Raw genomic sequence first — 6000 nt, 5'->3', positions numbered from 1 at the left:
CATTTCCTTTGATGGTTGTTGTACTTAGGTCATTACTTCCAAGCCTACAATTTCTTTTTCCTACATCAGTGGTATTTGGAATTCCTCAAAGTTGGTTAACTATTCCTTCAAGGGACAATTTATTGCAAAAATGGTTCTATAAAAATAAAGAAAACATGTAAGAGAGTTACCTTTGGAATTCTTAGGAAATATAGGCTTCTTTTTCATTGTGAATTTTACATTATCTTGGGCATATTCATACCTGACTGACCCCATCCTTGGTATTGTCCAAACCTCTTCCTAGTATATAAGCGACTTCAACATTTGGGACCCAATATTTGGCTCATGCATTGATCTACTCTAGCTTCCCCAATTGAATCTAGTATGGTTGGAAAATATCATGTTTGCATCATTCTAGATTCCTAGTTACAATGTCCACCTAGTCAACTGAGATTCTTCTTTCTCACCTTCCATGTTGTGACTCAAGAATGATACCTCCCCTTAAACACATCCAAAGATTCCACACTAGTCATGTTACTTGGTGTTGGGCGCGGGATACCCCAAGGAAAGTTTTGGGGCTCAAAGCCCAGATTTTGGCTAAAAATTGTAAATCCAATGTAAAGACTCCGCATTTTGTGGGCGTGGAGTGCGAAGTTGTAAATGAGTCATAGGGTTGTCCGCCCTTAATTTTGTAATGTAATGTCGGCTTTAGATATCTACCCATGGTCCACGGACCATGGGATTGTATAAATAGAGCAAGGCTCTAAGTAGTTGAGACATCATATAATTGAAGTAGCGATCATGGAATAGAAGCATAGCAGAAGATCTAAGTGTAGAGTCGAGTCTTTGGGTCGTAGAGTAGGAGAAGGCTTTGCAACTGAGTGTGCAGAGGCCTAGTAGTCCGCAGCTTAATGGGCGGACCCCTGCAGCTGAGTGTGTAGGGTGGGTTGAGTTTGTAACTGTTGAAGCATTAATAAAGAGAAGTTTTACATCAATTCTATGTATTTATTTCTTGTTTTCTGTATCAAATATATTGGGTATAAATTGCATTTATGTTGTCTATATGGTGCACGAACATATATAACTATGTAGATTAAGTGAATGTAAGTTAAAGTATTTGGTTACGAGAAGTTGACTAACATCTATAAGAGGATAATTAAGATACATGATGTAACTTGGGCAAATAACGCAAATTGCTGCCATAGCAGTGCGAAATCACCTCAGCCCCCTAGTTAGGGCTACGCAAAGAACAATTAAAGCAGATCACAAAGATATCGCGGGTCAGAACCGTGTGCAAAGTAACCTACACGAAGGTAGGCACAGTTGGACTAAATCGACCCCTCAGACATATCAAGGGTGCGTAAACTTGGTTCCAACATCCCCCCATACTGCTGGGTGAGACTTCAGTCCACGCACCGCGGGCTGATGCCGAAAGGGCCAATAGTGTAGGGATTTGTTTGGCTAATTAACTTTGAACTTGAGTTAGGCCCCATCGAGCCAAAAAATGGTTCCGTTGCCAGGACCAGAATCTGCATAGAGATGTTTGATGTCGTATCATTGGAATCCAACTAAGAAGGAAATTGAAGGTTGGCTGGACAGAAGAATTCACAAGTTCGCAGCGTAGGAGAATAGGAACTCGCGACTGACAAAAGAAGAGTGGTTAGACTGCTACTTGTACATAGAGACCCACGAAATCTTCTTCACGTCTTTTCTTGCTGATATGTACGAGTGCATCGCGAAGCTAGCAGATAGCCAAGGAAGGTGGAAACTTGACGATCCTATTGTGTGGACCCCAGAGTTAGTTCGAAGGTTAGAAGCATCGGAGGATAAGATCGCGCGCACTGTTGATCATTGGCTCGATCGAATTATAGGAGGATTCATTACTGATTTCGTGGTTGACACCTCAGTTAGCTACAGCGAGGCAAAGCGACGCTTTCTCAAGGGACTGTGAGGTAAGTACGTAAAGTCCTTGAATACTTGGATTAAAATGTTATTGTGTGAAAAGAGGGTTATGCAATTACCTTGATGTTCGGGGCTACACGAAGTGGAAAAACTTACAGGAACGAAGGAAATAAGGGACCAGAAACTAGCCCCTTGATTTCACCTCCGCGAGGGGATGAGGAAGAACTCGCGAAGGTCTCACCGCAAAGTGCGATCCATCTGATAAGGAAAAGAATTATGCGAATACCACCCCCACCCACACCACCACCAGCTTCACTGCCTTCACCTCCATCTTCACCCGTACCACCTCCGCCACCACCGTGAGTCAATATGGCAAGCATGATAAAGTTGCCTGTGTTCAAGGGATTGGGAAATGAGGATCCGGACCAATTTTGGTTCATGGTAAGAGTCGTATGGGAAGCGCAGGGAGTTACAGATGATAATATAAAGAAAGCGACACTGGTTAGCGCCCTGCAGGACTGCGCGCTGACCTGGTATATTAAGCACTCCAATGATAATCCAAATGCGGGAATCGCAGATATCCAAGCAGCGCTAAACAAAGAATTTAGCAGGCCGAAGTTTGAAGCACAGTCGATCATTGGATTCAAAGAAATCACGATGCTACCAGGCGAGACTCCTTGGGAGTTGGATCAGAGGTTGAAGTGTACGATTTGTGAAGCTAATATGAATCTGACGGATGGACAACATCGCGAATGGTTTGTAGCATCGCTAACGCCACATTTAAGGAGCGCGCTATCGCAGCAGAAGTTAACGACTCAGGAAGAGGCTTTAGAGATCAAAATGGGGTTGCATGAGACCCTAATGTAAGATCCTAAATTAGGAGTTCAGCAGATCTATGCGCAACTAAAGAATTTATTCCTAGAGATGCAGAGTCTAAAACAGGACAAAATAGCTCGACCAGAAGTGCGCGAAGAGGTGTGCGTAAAATGCAAGGGTCAGGGTCATGATAAGGACCACTGCCCGGTGTTCGCAAATTACCTCGCGAGAGGAGGACCGGAGCCGTTAAGGCCAGAAGCACAAGCAGGACCTAGTGTGACGCTTTCTTTGTGGTGATTTGTCAAATAGGTGGAAAACACGCTACGAACAATTGTCATTTGTTACAAAAGTATACACAAAATTCACAGCAATTGTTCTGTAACTTTTGTAGGTCGATGGGACATGATGAGCGTAATTGCAGAAGCTATGAGTTGATGATGGATAGAACTCCCACCTACAGAGTTCAGGCTGAATTGTGGCCCCTAGACTAGAATGTAGGAGTGGCGCGAACAGGATTTCAGGGGCGTGGACGAGGCCGAGGCGGAGGAGGACCTAGAAGAGGTCGCGGTTAGTTGATATGCTACAATTGCGGAGGGCTAGGACATTATGCCCACGATTGTACGAATCCGATGCAGCCGTCGTGTTTATATTTCACCTTGTTTGATCATGAGACGGAAGATTATCCTACGCTGATAACTAGGATATGCGACAAAGGAGCGCTACCGCCTCCCCCAACTCAGAACCTGCAGATGATGAGGTCTGAGCCACACGAGGAAGATCCAAATGTGAACATTGTGCTCCGAAGTGGAATCGCGACAGGAGATGACAAAGGCACACAACCAGAGGAAAGTACTTGGGTTCACAATCCCCAGCGAAAGAAGTGGAGTTTGACTTGGAGCGCGCTCGGGAAAATTTCATGGAAGCTAAGAAGAGCTTCACGGAGGCCTCCACTTCAGGAAGCAAAGATAGACTGGAGCGGAGATGGATCCATCCATGCTCACAACTTTCTTGGAAACATGCATGAAGTTACTGCACGACAGTAAAGCTGTAAAAGGATTACATGAACTCATTAACAAATGCGCTGGGACCGCGCTAGGAGAACCACGCGTAGTCCAGAAGATTGGAAAGCATAATAAAAGGATGGGAAGAGAAATGAGGTTGACCGCGCAAATTGGAGAATATGAAATGGACCAAGTAATTCTGGATTTAGGGTCAAATGCGAATGTTTTTCCGAAGCAGACATGGGAGCGAATGGGGAGACCTACGCTGCAATGGTCTCCTATTCAGCTGCGAATGATGAACCAACAAAAGATAATACCCATGGGGCGATTGCAGGGAATCACTGTGGACATTGAGGGAGCAAGCACACTAGTAGACTTTGACGTGATAGAGATTGTTGATGATAGCAATCCCTGTCCTGCGCTCTTAGGAATTGATTGGGCCACTGACACGAACAGGGTGATTAATCTAAAGAAGCGCAAGATGATTTTTGAGAAGAAGTCAGTATGCATAGTTATACCTCTAGACCCTGTTGAAGGATCGCGCTATACAGAGTCGGTGCACAACTATGAAAGTGATGATGATTTGGACTGCATCTATAAGATAACAGTGCGAAACCAGGACTAGGTGAATCCCACTGCGGATGGATGGCTTGCATGGGAGCGTGAGAGCTCCTGTACTTCGGATTCAGATGAGGAAACAAGCGGTGACAAAATCGGTTACATGAGGTAACTACACTTAATTGTAATATGATGACAAGGTCGTTGTGCTGCGTATCGACATAAGTAAGAGACTTGCCTACTTATGATGGCCTAAGTAAGGTAGATACCTTCTTGAATAAATTCGAAAGAGAGGTGCTGGAAAAGCAACACTTCCAGGCCTTGAATTGGGTATTGCGCGCTACGCCCACGAGGTGGTGGGGTACGCACAAAGGGAGCTTTGACGACTGGCGCAAATGTAGAAGGATGATGCACACACGATTTGGGAAGCATAGGGTGCGATTGACAAACAAATACAATGGATGAAATGATCCACGCACAAGTCTCGCTAGGTGGATGCAGGCATATGGAAAACAACTTGCACAGATGCACATGAACTTCACGCTGAAAGGGATGGTCAATAAGTATGTTTTTGGGGGACAAATGTGCAAATGGCTCTTAATGTTGGAAAGACAGTACGTAGGAAGGACAATCACGCATAAGGTTATCCATGCGGAAGCATTTAGTAAGGGGTGCAACGTGCTGATGAAGGTATGTAATGCGCAGCGAAGTGATTGGGCCCTACGCATACTCGCAATGTTATGGGCTTATGGGACAACATGTAAGAAACTGATGGGACATATGCCTTTTAAGATTTTCTATGGAGTGGAAGTCGTAATGCTGATGGAATATATCATGCTTAGTCTGCACATAGCAGCGCTCACAAGTATGACGGATTCCGGAGCCCTGGAGGAGAGGCTTACACAGTTAAAAGAGCTTGAAGAAGAACGGTTGGGACTTGATGAAGAGATCCGGTAGGGTGATCTTAGGCTCCAAGAACTCATGGATGAAAGAGTTCGGTTGAGGGAGAAAAGCACCAATGCGGAAGCAGAAGTCAAGAAGCTTGAGGAAGGAATAAAGAAGGAATTTCTTGGTAGAAAGACTGTGGTAATAGAGCAGGATGAGCTCAATTACATTAACAGACTTGGGGACTACCGCCAAGAGTTTACCAGTTTGATGCATTGGATGGAACCGTATGTTATTAAGGAGATCACAAATGATGGTGCGGTGCATTGGTAAAATTAAATGGCGAACTCTTCCCAGGAAAAGTCAATGGAAGTCGTTTGAAGCTATACACAGGTGGCCCGACCATCTGACTAGCTACAGGAAGGACAATCTTAACACTCCAGGCAGCTGAAAGGAGGCGCAAGACTATAAACTACTCTACCAGGGAGCTGCACGATGACAAGATTGCGTGCAGTAGCGAAGTGTCACAGGGTTCGTGACAATGTGAGGGTAGTTGCACTGCCGCGCAGGTTGGCTGGAAAGTGACCGTTACAATCACTATTCACGATCTGATGCTTGGTTTGAGACCAAATGGAGCGGGCGACAGGCATTTAAGGTGAAATTTATGGGTTAGGTTTGGGAAAATCTATTGCCAAAGGATCATTAATGGACCGAAAGTGGGGGGAACGGTCGAATTCAAATTCAAAAGGCGCTATAAACTGCAAGGGGCTGCCCAGAAAACAACACTTGGCTATTTGAGAATTGAGCTATTGCGCGCCCAGAGATTCATGAACTCCGATTTGTTCGATCTTTTGAAGTC

The sequence above is a fragment of the Pinus tabuliformis genome, chromosome 1_2 (assembly GCF_031772625.1).
Source record: "Pinus tabuliformis cultivar Carrire ecotype Pingquan chromosome 1_2, CPIR1, whole genome shotgun sequence".
Lineage (NCBI taxonomy): Eukaryota > Viridiplantae > Streptophyta > Pinopsida > Pinales > Pinaceae > Pinus > Pinus tabuliformis.
Note: the sequence above shows the minus strand (reverse complement) of the source record.